Below are 15,027 nucleotides of genomic sequence, written 5' to 3'. Positions count from 1 at the left end.
GACAGAAGATATGTTTGATTACCGTCCTGTGTGTAGACTCATTTGTATGCAATATTCATAAATAAACATACTCATAAATATTCAGGGAGCGATGATCTTTTCATTTGTTGACTTTTTTTTTGGTTGGACGTTTTTAGACTTCCGCTCAGTGAGCATCTAAAGCCACATACTGAAAAACCACTTTGATAGTTATATATTATTTTTAGGAACAAAGCTTTAAGAAAACATTATGCAGTAGATCCCCCGCTATTTGCGAGGGTTACGACTTACGGATGGCGAAAAAAAAACACAATTGAGACGGTCCTAAAAATGTCTTTTTTTGACATACGGCTCGCTCCTCAGAGGATGAATGGATGGATGGCTCGCTCCTCCCCCTTCAAACCCTCCTGCCGGCTTGACGTTGACGTTCTCCTTCAATTTTGGTTCAACGTTTGATTGTTGTAATTAAATAAATAAATAAATTCAGCTCCGGAATCCTCCTCTTCTCTTTTCAATTGCCATTGTTCACTTGGGACAAAGGAAGCTAACAAGCTAAATGCATAAAAGCACGATGCAGGTGTTAGTCCGAAATATGCCTCACCCACTTATTAAACACGTTTTAAAGCAGGGATGTCCAAGGTGCGGCCTGGGGTGGCTGTTTGTTTATTGGCCTGCAGCATCAAGAAAGCTAAAAATGAATAGAAAAATCAGCAATGATTTTAAACAAATAAAGTCAAAATATTAACAGAAAAAAGATGTAATCTAACAAGAAAAAGTTGTAATTTCATGGGAATAACATAATGAGGGAAAATTATTATTTGTTTTAGTAGCATAAAGATGAAATATTCAAGGAAAAGGACGTTATATATTTAAAGTGGTAATATGATTTAAAAAAAAAAAAAAAACACCAAATCAAGCTGTAATATTTGGACACGTTTGCGGAAAAAGTTCTAATATTAAAGTCAAAATATGAGAATAAAGTCGTAATATTAGGAGAAGAAAATTTACAAGAAGAAAGTTGAAATAGTTGGAGAATTACAAAAAAACCCAGCAGAAATGGAAAAACAGCTGTGATTTTATGAGAATAAAGACAAAATATTTTTTAAAAACTTGTATTCTAACGAGAAAAAAGTTTCAATTTTAGGGGAATGAAATCATAACATTATGAGGAAAAATAATGTCATTTTAGTAGCATAGAGTTGAAATATGAAAGACTTTTTTTTTCTTTTAAAGTTGTGATGAGAAAATAGAGTTTTTTCATTTTTGGAAAATTAGGTTGGGGAAAAAGTGATGATATTATGGGAATAAAGTCAAAATATTATAAGCAGAAAATTCACAAAAAATATTTAAGAAGAAATATTTGGAAAAAAGCAGCAAAAATGAAAAAATAAAAAAAAGAGCAAAGACCCAAGATCATACTAATAATAAGAATCACAAATCTTAGATGCATTTTTACATGTGTTGCGTTATAAAATATCAAAATGACCCCACCGTCACATCCTTTCGTTTGCTGTACCGCTCTAACGCGGTTCACCTTTCACGGATTTGCTGTTTCGCTGAATTTTTTAGTGCTTCTTTTTCTTTATTACAGCACATGAACGCTGTTACAGGCCAAGTCTGGCCCTTTAAGAAGAACTGCTATTATTATGCTGCACATTTTATACCTTATCAACAAATTTTGAAATTATTATGATGTGTTTTCTGCGGAAAAGGCCTATTTTTGGAGGGTTTTTTGAATTATTAAAACATTTCTGGGGTTGCAAATGCTGAATGCCAAATAAGCGGGGATCCGCTTTACATGCATTTAAAGACAAAGCTGCGTGTTGTTATTAGCGACTAGCATCGACATTTCAGCCTTTTCTCTCTACATTGTGCCTTTTTGCTCTGTTTCCCACTTTTTGCTGAATCCAATTTCTGCAATGCGCCACAGGCCAATAAAAACAAAACGTCGGTCCCCACTTTGGACGCCCCTGAACTGAAGGATTCATTCCACAAGTGCGCCTTGCTTTTTCCTCGGCCCTTTGGTTTGTTTTGTCTGTGATGCTACCACAGAAAAAACACACCAAAGGGAAACGCGTGATGATAACATGTGACGACGAGCATAGAACTGAAAATGGAACACACGTGTGTGCAATATGGCTTTTGCCAGCACTGATAAGGATTACATGAAAAGAAGTTCACTTCTTTTTACACCTGCAAGGCAGTTAAGAATGTTAAAAAGCATAAAGCCTCCCTGCACTTCCTTAAACGCTACGACTACACCATGAACCATCAAAGTGTCGATTTATCAATCATTTTACCACACATAGGTTCACTTCTTTTTCCACTTGTATGACAGTAAAGAATGTTAAAAAGCGTTTTCTTTGAATACTACATCTACATCAACGTGTAAAGTACTTTTAAAAGGTTTTATTATACAGTGGTTAGCTTATTTGTACACTTGTATGACCAATAAGAACATTAACATCTTATTTCCTGCCCCCGTAAATTAATTACTGACTTACCTGAAAAATACATTTTTATCAAAAAATGACTTACTGTAGTGTAGGTCGTTATTTCCGCCCCTGTGCATTAAATACATTGTTAGAAAGCCCATAATTTACCATGTTTTGTGTTGTTTATGCTCCACTGATAATGTTTACATTTGGGCGTTGTTTTGTCCCACTGTGTTCGGCCGTCAGTGAATGCACCGCAGTAGTGTGCTGTTGCGTCACTTGAAGCGTCTTTTTTATGACTTCTCCGACGCTGTACAGGCAGATGTACTTTTCCTCTCCTTCCTTGCGCCTCATCCTTGTTTTCCCAAGTTAATGCTGTGCGTGAATGCATAAAGGTGAGGTTTTAATTCAGTTTTTAGAGCTGTGCGAGTTCTATTGTACGCTTTGTTCAGTGTAACTCTCGTGTTCATTAATGCTAACATTAGCATTCAAGCTAACTGTATGGCGATTTATTATATTAATAAGCATCATATTGACTTAATTTCCTGAATGAATTCTGTATTTGATGTGCCTTTGGCTAAGCATTATGTTTATGTGTAATAGTAGTTACATTCATTTACTGATGATTTATTCGGTGACCTTTGTATTCTTTGTATATTGTTCCAGTACCACAGCATAAAGCCTTATAAAGACCACAGTTCACCAGTGCTTGCCGCCACTGATTGAAATAAATCCACCAAACAGAGGACAACTTGCCGTGTTCTTTGACTTGAACACACATTTATACGTTTGACCAAACCTCCAAATCTCACCACGCTGAGAAAACCTCTCCGTTTCATTCATGTTTTACAATGGTGGCAGTTTGACTCAGGAACAGACAAAACGAAAGTCCATTGTTAGCAATGTGGAAAAAATGGTGGCCCTTTAAATGCCATTGTGCATCCAGATAAGATCACAGGCTTTAGCTGTCTTGAGTCTGCTCTGACAAGCCCATGAGAGCCAGTCCTGACCCCGGCCTTAAAGCCTCATCACTACAATAAAACAGATCCTCCTTTTGACCAGAGACACCACTTCCATGCATGTTTCAGCCTAATCTTCTTTTTATCGCTAACAGATGTTTTGTTGTAGCTCCTGGTGTCTCTTGTGCGACACATAAAAGAGGTTACAGGGTGTTTTTTGTTGTTTTTTTGTCTCTCATCTATCCCATCGCCCCACTTTTTATTCATAAGAGAGGAATACCTCCTCCTCGTGTTCCCCCAGAGAGAGTTTGCCTTCTGGGTTTGGGAGCTTGTCCTCTCCCATGCTTCCCTTCCTGGTCCACAGCCCTTTTTAATCAGGAGATGTTCTTTTCTTCTCCACCGCCTCAGGCTCAGGTTGGCTCATACTGAAGAAGAAGATGAAGAAAAGTCCGTAACCTGCCAGGATTTTTTGGGAGTCTCCCTGATTAATGCGCTTTGATTAGCTCTTTCACTGACTCGTTGCTCTGCTTGTGCTGCTCCTGTGTGGCCCAAACAGCGGAGGTAAATAAAGAACAGCTTTGACTTTTTTTTTTTTTTAAATAAAAAGAGAGCCAGGCATTCATCCCTTTTTTTCCACGTCTGTCAGTGCTTTGCATGACCCTTGACCCCGGCATATAGCGCAAATCCAGCTGCAGCTTTTGTCCCGCTGTCTGAATGGCTATTCATTAGCACGCACATCAACCGGCTTTTTGCATTTGGCGGATTGTGTCATTCCACTCACATTCCTTTGTGCATTCAAGTGTGTGTGTGTGTGGGTCAGTCAGTGGGACAGGTACGTGTGTGTGTGTGTGTGTGAGAGAGCAAATAAGGGGGTGTGGGGAAGGGCACGGGAAGCAGCATGTGATCCTGTATGGAAAGAAAATAGTCCCGCTACTGTTCCAAATACATGTTACACGAGGACATATGGAAATGAGTCTCTCAAAATGTCAGCTCCGATGTGTGTGTGTGTGTGTGTGTGTGTGTGTGTGTGCGCGCGCAGCTTTGCAAGTATATACGGTATGCATTTGTAAAAGTATTTATGTTAACTTCTAACTTGAAGGAATGCATTTGGTGGCCCCTTTTTTTCTTCTTATATGCTTTGCATTTCTCAATGTATTCAAATATATGTGTGTGTGTGAGTTGAACAGGTACATGTGGGGTGCGAACGGTCAATAGGAGGAAGGCAGTTGGACGATTTAAGTAGCCTGTGACCCAGTCTGGAGAGAAAATAGGTTAAATATAGTTCCAAGTGCATATTACGTGTTTACAATATTCATTTTTTTATAGAGAAAATAATGGAAATACAAATACGGTCACCCTTGGCCACTTCGCGGTTCAAATTTTGTGTCTTCACTGTAATTTATCTGTATTTTAAAATGTTTTTAAATGAATCCATCCGTCCATCCATCCATCCAGATTCTTCTGCTTATCCGAGGTGTGGTCACGGGGGCAGCAGCCTAAGCAGGGAAGCCCACACTTCCCTCTCCCGAGGTGTTCCCAGGCCAGTTGAGAGATATAGTCTCACCAACGTGTCCCGGGTCTTCCCCGAGGCCTCCTACTGATTGGACTTCCCCTGAACGCCTCCCCAGGGAGGCGTCCAGGGGGCATCCTGACCAGATGCCCAAGCCACCTCATCTAGCTCCGCTCAATGCGGAGGACTCAACTCCACGCTTCTCCCGGATGACAGTGCTTCTCACCTTATCTCTAAGGGAGGTTTGAATTACAGTCACAAAAATTCCTAATAAAAAATCCAAATAAAAACACGGGCTACATAACCCAACTCTGAACCCCCGACGTCACTTCCTATCCGCCTCTCCGCTCCCCTTTGGAACTTGTTTACAGAAACACACACTTAAATGCTTATGTACTATGTCTACTCTATTGGGTAAAATGAGTGTAAAGGTGACGATAGGGTTGTTATTTCATGTCTAGAGAGCTCTAATGGTGTTAAAAACCGTATTTAGAAGGTCGGAAACAGATTTTTTTGTGCTCTAACTACAAAAATGTCATTTATAAATGAGGGATCCTATTAAATCCTACTGCAACACAATAAACTCAACATTTGCAAAGTACCATCACTAAGATGGACTACGTTCCAGATGCACCTCACGAGCCTCATTTTCCAACGTTCTAACATGTCGTATAAGTGTAAACAGAAGCGAACCGCTGTTAATACTACATTGCAAAAACAATAAAGTCTCTTCACTGTTGTGAAGAGCCATCCCGAAGATGGTTCACGCCACAGATGCACCACATGACCCTCATTTTCTAACATTCTAACTTGTCAGGTACACGCCACAAAAAAACAACTGAAAGATGGAGAATTTTTTTCAAACATTGTTGACAAAACTGTTCATCATTCATGATTCACTCCAAAATGTGCAGTTTAACTGTACTGGGGGTGGTCCTCGGGGGCCGGAAAACCAGTGAGTATATGGTGTGACCACCGTTTGCCTTCTCTGTCGATACGCTGGCACTTGCAGCATTCTTTGGCTCCATTTTGGGTTATTTTGCAGCTGAATCAAACAAAAAGCAGAGACCTGAGGTGTGAAATGCTATTGAATTCAAGAAATAACTCATGGCAAAACACGCAGGTGGTGTCCATGTTGAGCCCGCTGCCACATTGTGTCTTTGGCCACAATCACGCCTTCAATGAAGGTAAAAGTAGCCTTAAATGTTCGCTTTCATTCATTATTTCTATGCATTTTGAATTTCCTGCATGTAAAACTGGAAAAAATGTGTTTCGTGTTAACATTTGTGGGTGTCTGGGATGGATAATTGGATTTACATGATTTCTTATAGGAAAAATGTATTTGGTGAGAGTACGTTTGGGTTGGAGTCGGACCTTCTGGAACGGAATCGAGGTGTTCCACTTTTTGTTCCACTTTTGAGGCTTTAAAATTTGGCGTGCCCTTTAGTCCTCCGAAGCAGAAAGGAAGACACCAAGATGTGAAATGAAAACAAACATCTCTCTCCCAACTTCAGCTGTCAGATTTCCTTCGACTCGCAAACACGTTTTCACCCGAGCGCGTCGATGTTTCTGAGCCGAGAAGCCAATTAGACCACGCTTCACCTTTCGTGATGCACCCGCCGCGCTTCTCATTCCATGAGCTCGTTTGGCGGTGTGACGCTCCTTGCCGTTTGCCATCATCACGTCTGTTGACTGACAGCCGTGCCAGGCCAACGGCTGACCCACCTGCTCAAACAGAGCTCGCTAAGACCGTCATTACACTCTTGATTGTAGAATTAACTTTGGACATTTCACCATCCAGCTCATCTGTAGACGACAGACACCCCCCCAACTGTCCCCCCCCACTGTCTCCTCCCCACCATTATCATTATCATCATCGCTTGCATTCTACTTCATTTCGCACAGATTACTTCCGAGCTGTCGCTTCCAGGCTGCGTTTGTGCAAATTGAGATGTTTAACTTCCAAATTAAAATCTAGAGTTGCACAGCCTGCGTCTCCTTTGCACACCTGGTTGTGGTTTTTTTGCTCGCATCATACATGAAAACATGGAAGGTGTCCTACTTGCACTTTGCAATACGCTTTTATTATGAGCCGTCTGAAGAACGCGTGTGCAGTGACGATGCACATGAATCAGCACGTGGATGTACAGCACAGGTAATACATAAGCCTTTTATTTGCACAGTGTGCAACTAAAGGAAACAAAAGTGTTGCGTCCTTATTTTTGTTGGATTGTTCCAGAGGTTAAGCAGGTTTCCGCCACGTGTTCTTCCTCCAAAATGACCGTAATTCAGCCGAGTTCAAAGAGCGGATCGTATTTTCACTGGAGGTGTTGCAGGGGTGAAGAATGCGAACGTGAACACGAACACCTTCACGAATGGCGTCTGGGGCCCCTTCAGCTCCCCCGTGGGGCTCTCTTTTTTTAGTGTGTTTTTTTTTTTTTTTTAGCGTGTGCCAAGATGTCGTCTTGTGAGGAAATGAAAGGAGTGCGAGGCTCTCCGATAGCTCGCAGTGTGAATCATCACATATTCAGAAACTTGATCCACACGCTTGGGAAAGGAGAGGGATTAAGGTTGTCGGGAGAACTCTCAAATTCCTGAACTGGTCTTTGTGTGTGTGCGTGAAATTGTGCCAGCATGTCCAGGAGCATGTTAAACACGTTTGTGATCACGGTGATTGATTTACTTTTTTGAAAGTCTGCTCACCAAAACTGAAGATTGATGGTGTCACACTCCTAACCTCTCACGGAGGCCTGGCCTGCACGTGCTAAGTCACCCCAAGTCACCCTCTCACCTCGCCGTCCCGCAGGAATAAATCTTAAAATGCCGCTCCCCCTGCACAATCATTACCATTCAGTATTTGCCCAAACCCCACATCCCCAAAAAGGTTCCTAAATTGGCTCTTTTCATCAATGATGACCTCACAAGCAAGCAAAAGTTGCTGCACTAAGACGTTTCTTTTGCTTAAACTGTGCCTTTGGGCTGCATAATAAACGCTGCTGGACCCCAAGTGCCCTCACGCAGTGTCAGCCGCCTTGCGATGAATGACAGCCTATCATAACGCTTGATTATACTGTAAAAACATGGCCGCTCACATCTCTTACTGACTGTGTGCGTTTGCCTCATATTGTGTCAATCTGCAGGGGCACCCACTGTGTGTGTGTGTGTGCGTGTGCACAGGACCCCCATTTAAAGACATAAGCACATGGTTATGATTTCAGCCACATCTGGATGCAATATGACACCAAGGGGGACAGGGGGCAGCCGTGCATGTTTGTACAAAGTCAACTGTAATCTGAAAAAGTGATCAAATTACAGGCAGTTAGAGGAATCTGATAGCGGCTGTGTAAGACTATTAATTAATTACAGCAATTTGATGACTAGGAAGTTGGTAACTTGGTAGAAAAGGGCTCATTTGGCATGAAACACATTTTATTTCACAGGGATCTGATTGCACTGACTGAAACGTAAGTGTAATAGCCAGTAATGTGAATGCAGCAATCGGAGTACATTGAAGATAAACTGAGATCCGATGACTTTGATGACATTTAATCAGTTAGTAGTATCAGCCACCAGAGTACTACACATAATTAAATTACGGAGAAAGTACGCGGTATTTGATGTAATCAGATCACACACCGAATATAATCTACTGTAGTTTACTGGCTAATTTTCCACGCTTGCTGCCGTGCAAGCCAAAGTAAACCACTCATTGTGCCAAGAGCACCTTCTAGCGTTCAGAAAAATTATTGCAGGCCTTTATACCTCACATCAGGGCTGTCCAAACTTTTTCCCCTGCGGACAATACTGAAAAAATCACAATAAGTATGTTTTTAATTTGTATTTGTATACGGAAAGGATTATTTACTTTGTGTGTGCGATACTACTAACAGTTATGTGAATTTAGTTTATGTTTTCTCAAAATAGATTTTTTTTTGTTCCAGACGATTTACATGTGCAGACGAAACATGCAGTACACTGTATCCAAAATTAATGTCGTGATCTGGAGGAATATATTTGGACATATAAATCTTTGGGAAAATACTTAAGATACTTAAAATAAAAAGTTCTGTCACATCATTCATAAGCGTACATAAATGCATCTTCTTTCCACTGCAATGAATTTATACTGTAGACTCAGCTATGCACAGGTGCACAACACTGCCTCCCTCTAGTGGCGATATGATAATATGGCACCCTAAAAGATAAAATCATGTTTTTTCATGTCGTCATTGTTAAATTTTCAAATATAAAAGCCATAAAAGCACCAATTTTCTTCTACAACGTCTTCCCATGCCCTGCTCAAGTGTAATGACTAATCAAACCAAGAAATGTTTACAATATATTTAACTTTCTCATAGCTAATAGTAGCTAAATTAGCTAGCTAGGTAGTCTTGCAAGGTACACAAACTCACAAAACTACACAAGAATAGAAACACTTCTCGAAATTCAAGAGGACTACAAGCTACAACCACAGTAATAAAACAAACATATATTTATAAAATGGTAGGGAAAAGATATTTTGCTTCAATCGGGAAGGAAGGAAGTCTATCAAAGAAACAGGAAGTAGGGAAAAAATTAAAGGAGACACACAGGTGAGTTGTGAAGAAGAACACACGTGAAAGGTCATAAGTGAGGAAGTAAGAAAAAAAAGGTCTATACAGAAAATATCTTATATATATCATATTTGTTAAATTTGGACCTGCCTGGAAGAAGCTGTCACCAGTCTATGTGTCTGGATTTCATTCAACACCAAAGCTAAGTACTAATGCTAACTACTGTATCTTCAGACTTCCACTGTTATCTTCTCAAACGCTTTGCTTTTTACCACTGGAGTGTGTATCTGCTTGGTGGCCATTTTGACTCAATCGCCAATATGGTTGGTTCTCAGCCTTAGCCTCGCCTACCATTCTAGATGGCTACATGGTAGCATTACTAACATCACATATTTCACTGAAATATTTCCTAAAAAGTTGAAAATACACGGTGTTCAAATAAATATCTCAATATTAACATTTGTGGCTAAATTAAAGCGCTTTTCAGGACTTGCGCTGCATTCAAGATGTTGGGAATTTGGAAACTTCAATGAAAATAAACAATCCCAAGAAGCATGGTGTGCAGGGTTAGGGTCCACTCCATGGAAGGACATGGGAGAGGACTTTTTAAAATGAAATAAATAGAACGATACAGTCATCCATCAAGTCAAAAACATGGCACACTCACTCACTCCCCAGTACAGCATGCTTGAACTTTTCGAGTCCTTACAAGTCATAAGCACTGTTTAGTGTCTCGCGGGCACCATAAACGTTGTTGATCCCTGGGCTATATGATAATAATTTGACAAAACATATTTGACTTACTTTTTCAAAATTGCTGGTGAAACACAGAGGATCAGGCGCCTTCTTTAAGGAGAATTTGCATGCGAGATCAGCTTGATTGCGCTCCAGCAGGGCCCACAGGCAGTCCGACGAATCCAATCACTTTTCGGGCTATCCGCCTTATGGGCGCCACACACGGGAGGCGACATCGCCTCTACTCCATTCAATTTCAATGGAAGCTTCGCGATAGGGTGATTATCGCGCGTCGCCGTCCAGCCCAGCGAAAAAATGTTCAACTTTTCTTCGCTGTCGCACAGACGAGGACCAATCGGCGAGAGTTTCATTGATCGACCAATGAGCGGACAGGATGCTAATCAGTACGCTATAACTGCCATGTCACTGACATTGATGTAAGTTTATCTTGAATACTAGCAAGATCCGGTACTAGCAAGAGTACTCGACCAACACCGGCCGCTTTTCCTCCTCTGAACTACTTCGATACCCCCAAATTCCCTCCACATTTGACAGCCAATTAAAACCGTGGGAGACTCGTACAATTTGCTCTTGATGCGAACACGTCGCTCACGGGTGTCGCTGGTTACAGCCGCTCGTCGCCTCCCGTGTGCCTGGTTTGCGACGCGTCGGCGATGAGTTTCGCCAGTCACAGTCGTTTGTCGCGATGGGCAGCTGCAGTCAGGCGATGCATTCACATCCTCCGCATCTGACAGCCAATCTAAACCGTGGGCGACTCGTACAATTCGCTTTGGATGTGGGTGCATCGCTCGCTGTTGCGGCTGGTCGCAGCCACTCGTCGCCTCTCCCATGTTTGTGGTTTGCTGCTCGTTGGCTTTGAGTGTTTGTCGCCTCCCACGCACACGGGTGCTACATTACCCGCCGCCCGACCAATGATCCCATCGTGAGCCTTGATAACTCTCCCCCCCAAATGCCACGCAATGTTGCATGTTTTGCAGGGTGCAAAACTTGCATCACACAATGACAGGTAAGTCCCACACGGCAGCCATGCTTGTCTGGTCTTTGTGAAGGGAAAGTGGGCAGGGGACGGTCGCTATAGGCTGGATGCTGCAGTGATGGCGGAGTGACTGGCGTTGTAAAGCAGGTATCAGCAAATGCCGATTCCGTGCTTTTTCACAGAAATCGGCCGATACTCATCGGTGGCCGAGCGATCGGAGTGCCCCTATTTTCAAGTCATCAGACTAAAGTGAGAGTCAGAGTCATGTCGAAGTCCAGGTCGAGCTGCAAGTCTTTGATGATGTTGTCAAGTCGAGTCCAAAGTCATCTAAATTGTGAATCAAGTCCACAGTGTCTGTCGTGCTAATGATAGTGAGGCAAAATGAATTCACACAATTCTCCTTCAGAGAGTTTATTCACATATTTGCATTTTTGGGGGTTGAACTAAGGTGCATTTTTGTTACTAATTATATAATACACATATTGCACTCCTTTAAATATGATTACAAGACTGAATTATGTTTATGATCGGAATATTGAATAGTCTATAACTATTTGAATATTACTAAAGTATTGATAGCATGAATGCTAATTGGCTGGCTCTCAGCATGTGCATGTGTAGTGTGCATGTGCATGTCTAGGGTGAGTTTACAGTATATTATTAATCCTGATAATGTGAACTGAATTTCATTTGAAAAGTGTATTTTTATAGGTGTATGATTTAACACAACGGTCTACTGCACAAGTGGGTACAAGGTGGAAGCAGAACAAAGTTTAGTTTTTATTTCTTTATATAGTCTGTGTTCCTTTTTTTTTCTCCAGTTATGCAAGACATGACTAAAAACAAAAGTGAGCTATTCCAACCCGGCGCTCCATTACAGTTACACAATCACAAGTCCAAACATACGTTTGAGCACCACGGTGTTGGCTTCATCCACGCGTCATACTAATGTCGCCACTTTTAGCCAAGAGGAGGTCGCCGGTGCCGTCATGCAGGAGCACTCCGGGTTGCAATTTCCACTTGAGGAGATAAAGAGTGACCTCCAGCTGCTTGTACGCCCGCCGTCAATCGCAAGAGCGCTTATAGCGGCTTAATCCGAGATGATCTGTGCTTTCACCGCTGTAAGGGGACGCAGATGCAGATGCGGAAGAAGTGGAAGAAGTGTGATGTTGAGGGAACACATGATAATAGAGATGCATGAATGGATCCTCACACTGTCAATGAACGTAGCTTTCCTGCACTGCTTCACGTTCATTCATTTGTTCATTCTAACATAAGGTCATTGACTTTGTTTAATCCTTTGTGTCTGACCTTTGACATGCTGTTGAGTAAATCACACAGGAAGTACTTTCACCACTTAAAATAAGTGCACTGCTCCATCTGTCTTCTTTTAAAATAAGTATACCCAAATCTGACAGAGTTAAGCTGGTTGTTTGTTATGAACTTTGATGAAGCTAAATAAGGTGGCTAAAATATAAGGAAGAGCTCTCTCTGTATGAAGCGGTGCAAGCACAAAGCCACTGCAGACTACAACTATAGTGTCAAGCATATTGTTAATTTAATGCCTGGGCGGTATTGCAGTACCTGAAAGTGCAAGAAAACTACAAAAATGGCCTCCACAAATAGTTTTGGCAAGTTGTTTTTCAAGCCATATTGTTCCACCTTTCTGATGTGAGCCGACAGCGACCGTGTTTTGGTTTTATTCGTCTTGCTTTCTGTGTCGCTAAATAAATGAAGATAGCGTTGTTGCACACCTACCATGTTTATTTGTTTATCTGAGGGTTTTAGCATGGTTCTTTGAGGTGGAAAAAGGTGCAAATGAGACCTTATTTGTTGGGATGGCCATTAGCGATTGTTGCGTACAGCAGGTGTTGTGCAGGACTGCATAGCTGATTCTACAGTAAATGAAATTGTTTTTAATGTGAATATTAGTCGACTATGGACAAAATCTAACAAATCAGATTCAACTATGAAAATCCCTTCGTCCAAGACAGCCTTATTGTTTTCCTCTTTTGCGGTTTCATGGAAAACTCCACATTTTAGGGAATTTTCATCATCCACAAGCCTTATGTGAGACATGGAACATGTCTTTTTTTTCAGTGCGTTCTAAAGATATGAAAACAGATAAAAAGACAGCTCATTACTGCATGTGATGGGATCCACCTAAGCCACCTACAAAGGCTGCTATTAAAACACCTCCAAAACATTCATGATAACATGTAACACTTACAGTATTTTGGCCATTGTTTTTACTTTACTGAAACTTTTTCCTCGGTGCATTGATTTCACACAGCAGTAGAGAAATGAACACCTGCACCTAGCGTTAACTTTTCCAAACTCGGAAATAAAAACCAGAACACCAGCTAGTAGCCGGTGTGTTCTGGCTAAGTGTCCGTGCGCTAGCAACATAGTTCGATCGGCGTAACAATGTTAATAATAATAATAATAACAATGTCGCTGTAGCTTGGTTATATGCACATCACATTACATGTAAATGGAGCATTGTTGGCGCTTTTTGGAGGCTTTTTCTGAAGGCTTTCTAGGCGGTATAAGTGGATCCCATACGTGCAGTAATGAGCTGTCTCTTTTTTATCTGTTTTTATATATTTAGAATGCACAGAAAGGCGAGACATATGTGTTGATGCCGCACATAAATGGGCAAAATGCAAAAAAAAAAAGGTGCATTTTGTTTTTCATATAGCTCTTGTATTATATATCCTTAGAGTGTGCTAGTGTACTTGGTAAAATATCTTTACAGATATAGGAGTGTTTACTGGTTGCCTCAATCTTCTGTGTATATTGATTTTGTAGCCGTGCATGTTGAGGATTAAAAGATGGATTAATCTACATATGTAGCAGTAAAGTCTCGTGTTAAGATACATGCATGTCCTGTGTTTTTTCCCCAAGGTCACCAGGGTGTCCTATTGTCAACCTGAAGATTTTATTTAGCAGCGGTTCTGCTCCGAGTTTGATGACATTGCTTCTCACCTTATCTCTAAGGGAAAGCCCAGCCACCCTATGGAGAAAACTAATTTTGGCCGCTTGTACCCGCTATTTTGTCCTTTCTGTCACTATCCAAAGCTCGCGACCATAGGTCAAGTCTTTACTAGACAAGCATAAACCAGAACGACCTGTGCCATAAGAACCTATGCCAGAAGAGCCTATGCTAGACGAGTCTATACTGACCTATGACAGAAAAGCCCATGCCTGATGATGAACCTACACAAGACAAACCTATGTCAGAAGAGCCTAAAAGAGCTGAAAGAATCTATTTCAAAAGAGTTTGTGTCAGACAAACCTAGAGAGCCTATCCGAGAGACAAACCTAAGAAAGAAAGCCTACAAGGCTATTCTATGTCAAAAGTGCCTGTTATAGAAGACCCCATACCAAAAGAACTGATGTCAGAGGAACCTCTGTCAAAACAACTTTTGCATGATAAACCTATGCCATAAGAGCCTATGCCAGACAAACCTATGCCAGAAGTTCCTGTGTTAGACAACTCCATAGCAAAGACGCCTGGGAGAGCCTATCCCCAAAAAGTCTGTGCCAGAAGTTCCAGTGTCAGATGAGCCAATAGAGGAGGAGCCTGTCAGACAAGCAGATTGCCAAAAGAACCTACAGTATATGCTACACGAGCCTATGCCAAAGGTTCCTGTTTCAGATGAGCACATACCAGACTCTTTATATGAGCCTGTCTTAGTCTGGGTACGATTATTATTTAGGATTTTATTGCTCCTGCATTCAGCTCATTAAGTGTCACCCTGTCACACAATTGTCTCCTAAAGTGAAGGTCAAAGTGCTGAGCCTCACTAGCCTTGCCTTTTCCAGATTATATGGCGGATGTAGGAGTAGAGCCACT

This window comes from Dunckerocampus dactyliophorus, chromosome 16 (genome assembly GCF_027744805.1).
Source record: "Dunckerocampus dactyliophorus isolate RoL2022-P2 chromosome 16, RoL_Ddac_1.1, whole genome shotgun sequence".
NCBI lineage: Eukaryota > Metazoa > Chordata > Actinopteri > Syngnathiformes > Syngnathidae > Dunckerocampus > Dunckerocampus dactyliophorus.
Note: the sequence above shows the minus strand (reverse complement) of the source record.